This window comes from Neltuma alba, unplaced genomic scaffold (assembly GCF_004799145.2).
Source record: "Neltuma alba isolate B1F8T4 unplaced genomic scaffold, ASM479914v2 tig00010280_pilon, whole genome shotgun sequence".
In the NCBI taxonomy this organism is placed as follows: domain Eukaryota; kingdom Viridiplantae; phylum Streptophyta; class Magnoliopsida; order Fabales; family Fabaceae; genus Neltuma; species Neltuma alba.
Genome location: NW_021635203.1, coordinates 1843335 through 1855482, shown reverse-complemented (window position 1 = coordinate 1855482; position 12148 = coordinate 1843335). Strand labels below are relative to the sequence as shown.

The 12148-nt window shown below is 35.7% G+C and overlaps 1 pseudogene; it reads right to left on the bottom strand.

Annotated features, from left to right (window-relative positions):
* The window catches only part of LOC114755524 (ribonuclease 1-like), a 31087-nt pseudogene extending 24656 nt beyond the window's left edge, over positions 1 to 6431 (bottom strand).
* Between the last annotated feature and the right edge of the window lie 5717 nt (positions 6432 to 12148).

Sequence of the window (12148 nt, the reverse complement as noted above, 5' to 3'; positions counted from 1 at the left end):
TCAAATTACCAAGGAAGACCATGATTCACAATGTGGCTCTCTATGCTGATCATGTAAGGGTATAGTTGAACACTGCCATATATGCTAACTATGCCCTTCCTGTACCCACCCTAGATGTAGAGATAGTGGCTCAAGCTGTGGGTTGTTTTGTTGCTTAGCTTGGCGGCCTTCTTACATTAGCACCACCTAAAAAGGTATATATATGTTGAAACCTTTGGCTAATTTAAAATAATATATAAATTCTATTTTAATTGCTAGCTATATGTTTGCTAGTCTACGGGGAAGAAGAGCCTATTGGGAGATCAGTTGTTGTCATGTTCATAAAAGAAGCCCTTTGAGCCTATTCCCGTAGTGTTATTAAGACATCAAATATATCTGAAGGAACAAGTGAGGCAAGATTACAACATGGCTACTCTTTGCTGATTCCCCTTGACTTTGAGCCAGAAGTCTATTGTAGAGTCGTATTTGAATACATCATAAATAACATACTGGAAAAAAATTTGATACATGATATGGCTGGCATAAATGCCTATAACTTTTATCTAAGGTATTTCTTTAAACCATGATTAAATACTTAACCACTTAGAATATTTATTATATTGATACGTTTGTTTGGGCATTTACATACCTATATAAGAATTTCATTCTTTGACAACCTTGATGAAAAGTTTAGGCTCATTAGTCGCCACCATGATATGAAGTAAGACTTATTGAGGGATTTGGCAGAAATATCCATTTCAATGGTAGTAAGGAATAACGATACTTTCTTTTTGGTGCCTTACTGCCAAGGGTAGGTATACTAAATTTTCTTAAATTTTTATATTTTATACTAGTTTCCAATTGTTCTCCTTGTCGTTATTGTACTTAAAGGACATTGGATGCTGATTGTGGTCAACCCTTCAAGCCAAGGATTTGGTATTCTGATTCTCTTAATTGGGATCCGACCAATAGATCAATTATGCAATCACTGTTTAATAGATATCTTGAATATGTTCACATTGAATTTGATTTCTTCTTCTTTTCTTTTTTCATCTAATTTTTGTCAATCATTAACATTTTATTTCATTGTATTCTCAAAGCTCTGTGGTTGTTCCATACAGATCAACGCTTAACATGCCTCCCAGTCAAAGGCAGCCTAGTTGATTCTGTGTTCACATGAAAGAAAGTGAAAGTATTAATAACCATTAAGTATTCAACTAAATATAGTTTATTATAATATCATTGATATATTTTCCTTCTCCTTTCGTTATAGTGCCCACTGCGACCAAATGAAAGCTCAGATTGTGGATATTATGTGATGAAGTTCATAAAGGAGACACTCATGCACAATGTTGACACAATCCCTACTAAGGTAACATGTATTTGTTCAAAGTTCAATTCATACTTACGTTAAACTTCATCAAATTCTTTGTTTTTTGCATGTAGTACTTTGTGGATACATATTGCATGCAATATTCATCCTGTCAGATGGAAGAAATTATGAAAGAGTCGGTAACAAAATTGTACTGTCAGTGAGCATAGAATAGATAGAGAAGAAGCCAATATTGATTTTGGTATTTGTCTCTTTTTTTAATTATATTTGTCACAGTTCAATGCCTTGTGCTTTTGTTTTTGGTACTTGGGCAATTTTGTTGTGGTTTTGGTATTCAGCCAATTTTAGTTTTGGTTTAGGATACTTGGCCAATTTGGTTTTCCTTTCTCTTGTCTAATTTTCCTTTTATTTTAGAGTGCATTGTATATGACTTTTGGCTTCTTAAAATATAACTAATTTGCTGGCTAGATTGGTACCTATTCTTGGTTCTTTGTTGCTGCATTTTGTCTTTAAAATGAAAGGGATTGTCACATCCTTAGAAATTTCACCTGAATATAGGAAATTAAAAATTGGGATGAGAGCCAATGTAGAAACTAGATGGGGAGACGAAACAACTTTTGATGTGAAACCCCGATAAGGTCCGGGCTGGCATTTTCGTAATTATCGGTATAGGAAGGGCAAAACGGAAAATTCTAAGAAAAACTCTAGAAAATTCCTGAAAAATGGTAAAAGTATAAGGTAAAGGTTTTGAAACCTCGGTTGAGGCTCGAAAGGTGAAATTATTGTGAAAATAAATTATTATAGAATTTCCCGTAAACAGAGGTTTTTGGAAAAATTAATAGAAAATCAGAGAAAAATAATTATTTTAATTAGTTAGAGGCCTCAATAATTTTGAGAAAATTATGAAAAAATCATTTTAATATTTATTTGAATTTATAAAATTATTTTTAGGCTTTAGAAGCTCAGGAATTAATTTTAGGAAATTTATTTTCCCACAGAGACACTAATAGAGGCCTAATTAGAGAAAATTCAAAATAAATATCTAGAGGTGGTAAAAAATCCTGAAAATTTTTAGATCATGTTCTTATATTAAAAGGTGAATTATCATAGAAAGAAATGAATTTTTGGAGGTCTGAAAAAATTATGAAATGTTATTAGTGAATAGTAATCAATAAGGGATAATTGTTGGAAAACTCTAGTGATGGACACATGGTTAAATTTGAAGCTATCTTGCACTTGATGGCTACCAACTCATCTATTAAGGGGCATTTTAGGCATCCAAAATTGAAAATGGTAGTTTATTTGTCTATAAATACCCTCCCTAAAATACAAAAAATGTTAGAAAATTAGAAAAAGAGGTGGGGGTGCTGCGACTTTGTATCCAGACCAACAAGACCAAAATTTGAGGGTTATTTGGGCAAGGAATCATTCAGTTTTTATCAAGAGAACATCAAGGTATGTTCAAGCGTTTCTATCCCTAAGTTTTAAGTTAGTTTTGGTGGAGTTTTTGACATGAAAAATTAAGAAAAAATGCTGCACAAATTCAGTTAACATGCTTGGCTATTAGGAAAGGATAGAAACCTTAAATATGATATGGAACAAGCTTGTTTAAGTGATGTGTGAAGTGGTATTTGGAAGAAAATCAACCTAGGGTCCCTTATGCTTCATTTCGGCCAAGCATTGTTCATGGGGTAGGAGTTTGTTTCACTTTAATTTGATGATTCCAATCGTTTAAAATGTGTTTTTGTGTAGTGATATACTATTGGGAAGTGTTTAAAATCATTAGAATCAAAAATGGAATTTTTAGAAGCTTGAACACCCCATTTGGCCAAACTAGTTTCATAGGGAAGGAGTTTGATTTTTGAAAAAATAATTGGATATTTGAATTATTCATAAAACATTGTGTAGAATTGAGCCAAGAGATCATTGATCCCAAAGGAGGATCAATATTGTTGAAAATCAAAGAAAAAGAGGGGAAATTGTTAAGTTAAAATAAATTGTTGTGTATAAGTTATTTAGTTATTAATATAGCTTGTATTTATGCATGGATCAATAGGTTTTGTGAGGAGAAATCAAGGAGAAACACAATCCCTTAAGGAGGCCAAAATTATCAAGTGATAAAAGGCAGCATTGAATTATAATTTGATTGTTTATCTCGCTTGTCTAATGTGGTTATGTTGTTTGCTTGGATTAAAGAATTGTGTTGTGATCTTGGTTGATTGGATGGCTTTGGGTTATGTTTTGGCCAAATGCATTGAATTTTGTTATTGTGGAAGTGTTGGTATTCCTCTCCTAGTATGGTGTTAACTATGATTTTAATGTGATTTGATTATGCCTTGAGGTGTGATAACATGTCACATTATAATTTGCTTGATTTACATGATAATTATAGTTCAATTGCTACTAAGATTTCTATGAAATCTCATTACTCCTATGTTAAATTATGTCTCAAATAGGGAATGGCTCATCCATGGATCAAGGCAAGGTTGGTATTGGGATAGAAGAGCATTATGGAAATTATATCACCAAGTTATGTTATGTAATGTTTTAAGGAACTTTATGTTAAGTTGTAATGAATTATGGATAATCATATAATGTAAATTGTATTGTTATCATATGCCCTAATGCTAAAATATTGAATGGTGCAATGTCAAAAGGATAAGGAAAAAGGGAAAAGGGAAATAATTTCAAGAAAAATGTGATTAAGGGGATAAAAAAGCCTGAATCAGGGGCAAACTTGTTAGACATAAAATAATAAGCAAATGATAGAATCTGGACCTGAGATTTTGTAGGCAATTATATCTCATTTTTATCTTTAAATCAAGTAGTAAATCGTTAAATTTGGAGTTGTGTGCTAAGAGTTATGCCCTTCCAAAATTGGGTTAAAATACTGAAACTTTAAAAATTGACCATATAAACGGTGCATTTTGTTAAATTTTCTAGTGTTGTTTTGTATGGAATTGAGTACAATGAATATTTTTCCTCTAATGAACTCTTAGCAAGCTTCAAGGGAAAATTAGAACCACCTCATTTTGATATTTCTAGAATTAGTTATGAATTTTCAAATTTGACCTAAATTCAGATGAACAGTATACGGATAGACTTATATACAAAGTTATGAAATTGAAATTGTTCACTCGGAAACGTTAGGAAATGCGTTATAATGGTTATAATTGATGTATAATATGATATAAAAGGAGGTGTTACAGGGACCTTATTTTTTTAAAAAATGTCAACAATACTTGACGGTTATTGATAATAACCATCAAGTATCTATAATAAATATTGGACGGTTATTACCAATAACTGTCAAGTAAAAGGTACACATACTTGACAGTTTTACCGTTAAAACTATCAAGTGTTTTCTTATAGTGCTTGAAAGTTATTAGTAGCAACCGTCAAATGTATAACGCCTTCATATTTGACAATTTATAGCTGTTAAGTATAGGTAAAAATAACTATCAACTATTTATATTTTTATAGTAGTGAAGGTTTCCTTTCTTATCCCATGTCATATAGTTACCTCACTTAGTGACTAGTCATCTTGATCGAAAATATTATTTTAATTATTACATTTAAGGACAATGCTGCGTCCCTTTCCTATGCCGACTCCACTTCATCAAGTGGCTGGTCATCGTGGAACTCAATCAATATTTAAATTCAAATTAAGCAATTTTATCTTTCTACTTTGTTAATATCAACTCCTTAGCTCCAAAATCCCAACTCGACACATAATTTCAAACCTCTTAGACACTATCATATCTAATTTAGCTAAATGACTTAATCAATCAACAAATCAAGTTTAATTCCTTCTAAAATTTCAAGCATAAATTTTCCCTTAGTCCTTAGGCCAAACTCACACAAATAATCGAATCATATACTCACTTATGTAACATCCAAAATCTCAAATCTAAACAATAGATTACCAATCCTCTTCCTAGTTCTAACCAAATTTATTTACTAGGGTAATTACTGTAAGAAAATGGGCCAGTCCACCCTTGGTAGATTGGACCCGGCCCATTGGCATTTGGGGCCCCAGTGTGAATAGCAAAAATTATGGGTCTCTAACTGTGATTTTTGCTTTTTCATATATTTTGCCAAAAAGCGGGAATGATTGGACGGAGAAGGTAGTTTTCTTTTAATTCAAAAATATGCAGTTAGAAAACCGCCAGGGATTAGTTCAGTAAAAACCCCCGATTTGTTTTCATTTTAGCCTTCCTCCGTTCTGTGTTCCAAAAACTCCCTCCTGGTGTATTCGTTGTGAAAATCCACATCCGACTCCGTCACCATGATCAGACCTCCGCGTGGCTATCTAATTTTGTTGTAGATTCCAGGTATGCCCGAAATTCTTCATTGGTATCAGAGCATGGTTTATTTTTCCTGTTGGAGTCATTCTGTGGCCTGTATTTTTATATCAGTGTTCTTTTTTTTGTTTCTTTGGTTCTGAGTATCCAGTGATTTGATCCAATAAATATTATGCAAATCCTTCCATTTATACTGTTGTGTGATTGTTTTCTGACTTATATTTATAAGTAGATATGATACATTATCCCTCTGCCTCCATGAAAATCATTTCACAGTAATCCTTTTTTAGCCGTACATTTTTTCATTTTTGGGTGTCTGGAAAATCAAGTTTTTAGGCTATAAAAACTATCCCATTGTGTAGAGGACGAAAAAATGAAGAAAACGATATAAAATGTGTGAAAAACGGACACTGGACGGCCAAGATATGGAGGAGAGAAGTTTCTGGGTCTAACGAGTCTGTCAAACCCGACCCATCACTCCAGCCGGTCGGTTTGACCCTGCTGGAGGTAGAAGACAATGCATAGTGATCAAAACGGCATCGTTTTGATCACTGCAAAAAAAAAAAGGATACGGTTTTGGGCTGTCTGACTGGCCTATTGTCCTTAATTAAAAAAAAAGGGGGTTTTCTCAATTGGGCCAGAAAAGGACGAGCCTATACCAAAAAAAAAAAAAGGAGGGATCTGGTCCATTAAAAAAAATTTTTTTGTCCAGAAATGCAGGTGGCACGTCATCTAGACACATGGGGCCCACACCTGATAGGTAGTGGCGCGTGAAGGCCGCTGGAACGGCGCGTGTCACCGGCGGCCGGCTTCATTGCGGCACGTGTTGTACACACGCTGACAGCACAAGTGGGCAAAATTTTTTTTCAATTTTTTGCTAATTCATCCTTCTAGGGACGCGTGTGGACACGTGGGAGGTCTATTTGAGGTGTGGTTTGTCTCTAAAAATCCCTAAAATCAAGATCTTCATTTTAACATATAATTTGATAATTTTGGAGACAATTAAGGATCTGTTTGTGAGTATTTTCAGTGTATTTTCTGGTATTTTCATGCGAAAATAAATTCCATAATATTTAAAATAATTTAAATTATTTTGTTCTAGGTGAAAATAAAGCAAGAGGCTTCTAGTAGCACTGAAAATATCAAAGATGGTTCATTGGAATACTCATACATGGATAATGCAGTTCCAGAATATGAACCAGAGGATGAGGATCCTGAAGAGGACCCTTAAGAGGTTCCTCAAGAAGACCTAGAGGAGTTAATGGATTTTGGATCTGAGTCGGAATCTATATTCTCCACTGAACCCCTCCGTACTGAACGTCATTTGGTCTTTAATGATTCACTAGATCTTCCTAATGAAACCGAAGTTGAGGAAGGAGAAGAGGTGAATCAACCCTGTACCCCTGCTTTAGCTATGAGAATAGCTGAAAGAGATGCAGCCAAACTGACAAACATAAAAGGCATCAATGGCGTGCTCGCCAGCTACGTCCATTACATGACCAATAAGAAGAATACTGAATTCTACCTTAAATTCATAATGGAGTACATAAGAGCAATAAGGGTTAGAGGCAAACCTAAAGGAAAACCTATAAGGAAATTTTACTGGATCTGGGCTATAGATTTGGTATCATCCTTTATGACCAAAACACGCAAACTTAGAAAGCTGAGGAGAGCAATGCTTGATTACCTTTATGTTCATATTAAATGATGTAATATTTGTATTCGCCTTATTGACATTTGTTATATTAAGTTTGTGGTTTCATGCTTTGTAAACAGACTAAGTGTGAAATTACATGAATTATTATTGTATGATTATTTGTAAATAATATGTGTATGCTTTTTATAAGTGGGAGCTTTTAGAAGATAAGACTTCTAAGAGTCACAATTTTTGAAGTGCTTATATATAATCCTTGATAGGACATGATGATTATTGCTTGTATCTATGTGATGGGAGGTACAAACGTATGCTCTTGATCATGGATCTTGTAGTGTCATTACTTTCTGATCAAGGATGATATAAATACAAGACATTGTATACTTTATTGTGCTATATAACTGAAATGTTCTATGGTACGTCTCTCTTTTAGAGAGAACGTAGAATAATGTGGGATAAATTTGTCACAGAACTAAAAATGGCAACCAAGAACATAATTGCTGAGCTTAATAAGGGAGAAAAGCTCAACGGGGATAACTGGGACATATGGCACCGAAAGGTTCAATACATCTTGGAGGAACAAGATGCGGTTAAACCTTTAACCACTGCAATGGTCGAACCTGAAGCTGGGAATACAGCCCAACATAGGAGAGACAAAGAGGCTTACCTAGTTTAGAAGAAGAAAAACAGCATAGCAAGAATTACGCTTCTGAGTGCCATGGCTGATGACATTATGTGCGAGTTTGAAAGGCACAAAACTACACAGGCTATGTGGATAGCGTTGAAAGACAAGTTTGGTGGTACTTCTACCACTAAACTTAGAAGGTTGACGATTAAGTTCGACACCTACAAGCTCAAGCCAAACAATCCTATGAAACAACATCTGAGAGAGATGGCCAACATGATCAGAGAACTTAAGGAAGCAGGCCATGTCCTGTCTGATGAATAGCAAGTGCAGGCTGTTTTCAGATCGCTTCCTGCTAGCTGGGAGCACATGAAAGTCAACCTGACCCATAATGAAAACATTGTTACTTTTAACGATGTAGCCAAACACTTGGAGCTGGACGATGAACGTTTAGAGGCTTACAAGACCTCTGCACAAGCTTATTACACTGAGGATGTTAGTACTTCCTAATCAAGGCCCGATTCCAAGAAGGGGAAGAAGTTTCAAAAGAAAGGGAAGAAGGGTGGTCCTCAACCCAAAAAGGGAAAAAAGCAATTCAAAAAGAAGGGAAAGAAAGGTGGGAAGAAGAAGCTAGACCTAAAGAAGGTCAAATGCTTCGCCTGCCAGAGAATGGGCCATTTCGCACGTGACTATTCAAAACAAGCTGAGAGCGAAAAGGTATTAGTGAATTATGTGAATTCACATGTTTCATATGTTTCTAGTACTGTTTTTCTAACAGAACCTATTTCTTCTTCTTGGATTATAGACTCAGGCTCCACATACCACGTAACCAAGGATCGAGGATCCTTTATCGAGTACCTTCAGTTGCCGTATCAAAACAAGTGGCTTTACGTTGGGAACAATGCGAGGATAAAGGTTAAGGGTTTGGGCACCTGCAAATTTACTTTGCGTGGTAGGAAGACCTTGATACTCCATGATGTACTTTACGTTCCCAACATCTGGCGGAACTTGTTTTCTGTATTGTGTCTGTTAGAATTTGGGTTTAATGTAAACTTTCATAGTAAAGTTGCAAACATTTTTAGCAACTCAGTTCTTTATGGTTCAACTTCCTTGTTTAAGAAGTTCTTTGTTTTGGATATTATTGTTGATTTCAATAGTAATGAATGCTTTGCTGTTTCTTCGAATAATGTTGACATAAACACCTGGCATGCTAGACTAGGACACATTAATCAAAATAGAATGATTAAGCTAGCAAAAGAAGGATTGTTAGGTGCCATTCCCAATATGGAAATGTCACTATGTGAGAATTGTCTAGCTGGTAAGGCAACAAGAAAACCTTTCGGTAAGGGAAAAAGAGATGAAAATCCATTGCAATTAATCCATTCTGATATCTGTGGTCCAATGAGTGTGAGGGCGAGACACGGAGCTTAGTATTTTATTACCTTTATTGATGATTTTTCACGATATGGTCATGTCTATTTGATCTCACATAAGTCTGAAGCTCTTGAATGCTTTAGACGATACATAAATGAGGTAGAGAATCAAATGGACAGTAAAATTAAAGCATTACGCACTGATCAAGGTCGTGAATATTTATCTGATCAATTCAAACAGCTCTGTGAAGAAAAAGAGATAATCAGACAACTGACTATCCCTGGCACTCCACAACAAAATGGAGTTGCTGAAAGAAGAAACAGAACTCTTCTAGACATGGTTAGGTCAATGATGGCTTAAGCAAACCTGCCAATTTCATATTGGGGTGATGCTTTGTTAACGGCGACCTTCATACTCAACCGTGTACCCTCAAAATCAGTCACTTCCACACCCTACGAGTTATGGACAAAACACTAACCAGATCTAAGCATCTTGAGACCCTGGGGGTCAGCGGCGTATATCCATGACGCTTCTCATAAGCATGGGAAGTTGGGTCCTAGAGCAAAGAAATGTGTCTTCATAAGGTACTCTGAACAATCAAAGGGATATGTTTTCATAGGTGAAAATGAAGATGGAATGGTGACTGAAACAGAATCAAGGGATGTAACATTCATTGAGACTGAATTTCCTAATAAAGGAGATGTTGACCGCACTGTTTCTCTTTATGAGACACAGGAACAAGAGAGTGCAGAACAAATTGACAAACCAAAATTGTCTAAGGTGTGTCAATCTGAGTGGGAGCAAAGAAAGGTCAACACCGAGACCTGAACAAAGAAAGAAAGATAAGCAAATAGCTCCCGTCAGAAGGAGTAACAGGGTAAGTGTTCCCAAAAGATGCTTTCAAATAGAGGGCGAATCTCTCTTAGTTACTCCAAAAGGGGATGATGAGCCCCATTCTGTACGAGAAGCCTTGTCAGGTCCTGCGAAAGATGAATGGATGAAAGCTATGAGAGAAGAAATGGACTCAATGAAAAAGAACCAAGTTTGGATGTTAGTTGATCTTCCAAAAGGGTGTAAAGCCATTGGGAACAAGTGGGTTCTCAAAATTAAAAGAAAAGTGGATGGATTAGTTGACAAATACAAGGCTCGATTAGTGGCAAAGGGATACACACAACAGGAAGGAATAGATTATGAAGATACGTTCTTACCTGTTGTGTGTTTCAATTCTATTAGACTTATTCTGGCTATAGTAAACAGTTTAGACCTAGAATTACATCAGATGGATGTAAAAACCACATTTCTAAATAGTGATCTTGATGAAGAAATCTATATGGAACAACCATTAGGTTTTATTGAAAAAGGAAAAGAGAACAAAGTTTGTAAACTCAAAAGGTCCATTTATGGATTGAAGCAATCATCCAGACAGTAGTATTTGAGGTTTCACAAAGCAATAATCTCATATGACTTCCAAATAATAGAGGAAGACCACTGCGTCTACATTAAGCGGTTTGAGGGTAATTTTGTCATATTATCCTTATATGTAGATGATATACTATTAGCTGGAAATAGTCTAGATTCAGTGGTGGCTATTAAAGAATGGCTTTCATCGAATTTTGAAATAAAAGATATGGGTGAAGCAGAGTAGATACTTGGAGTTAAGATCCAAAGAAATTGTTCAAAATGAATCCTCTCTCTTTCACAAGAGAATTACATCAACAAGATTCTTGAGCGATTTAACATGACAGACTGCAATCCCATGAGTATCCCTGTTGCTACTGGAGTGGCTTTGAGTTCTGACATGTGTCCCAAAACCGAGTCTGAAAAAAAGAAGATGGAAAGAGTTCCATATGCCAGTGCTGTTGGTAGTTTGATGTATGCAATGATGTGTACAAGACCAAGCATCTGTTATGTAGTGGGACTGGTGAGCAGATTCCAGTCAAACCCCAGTGAAAAGCATTGGAAAGCAGAGAAGAGGATCTTGAGATACTTAAAAGGCACTTCCAATTATGCACTGTGCTATGAAGGAAGCGACCTGTGCCTTGTTGGGTACTCTGATGCTGATGTAGGCAGAGATAAAGAAGAACGAAGGTTAACTTCAAGTTATACTTTCTTGCTCAACAATAGCGTCATATGTTGGAGTAGCAAGAAGCAAACGTGCATTGCATTACATTCAATGGAAGCTGAGTTTGTGGTATGCACTACAGCAGTGCAAGAGGCTTTATGGCTGAAGAGATTTATAGAACACCTTGGATTTGGAAACAAGAGTACCAATCCGGTGATGGTATACTGTGACAATACTATAGCCATAGCCTATACTAAAGATCCTAAGTATCACAGCAAAATCAAGCACATTGACATCAAGTATAATTTTGTTAGAGATTATATAGCACAAAAGGTTGTTACTGTACAATACATTTCAACCAAATATATGGTAGCAGATGCTTTGACAAAGCCAATAGGCAAAAAAGTTTTTAAAGAACATGTGCAAGCCCTTGGCATACGTAAAGTGTAATTTGTAAACCTTATTAATGAAATTATACTTTTCTGTTATCACTTTATGTGTCTGTCCGAAAGTATACAATGTCTAGTATGTCGTACAGGTTAAAAAGGTTGGCTCTCTCACACGGGCAACCGCCTTTGACACTCAAGTAGAGTGAACAAAGATGAGACATTTGTGTTCACCAGTAAAGCAGCAATAAATGCTGATATGGTAAGGAAGAAACACAAACTTTATGTCGCCTTGACTAAAGTGTTGCAAGTCAAGATGAGATCCACGTTGATAAAGTTGGATCGAAGTTTGGAATCCCACTTCCATAATACCTATAGCCAGATAACAAACTCTTCAACGTCGACGTCACAACAATGAGCAAAGTTGAAGA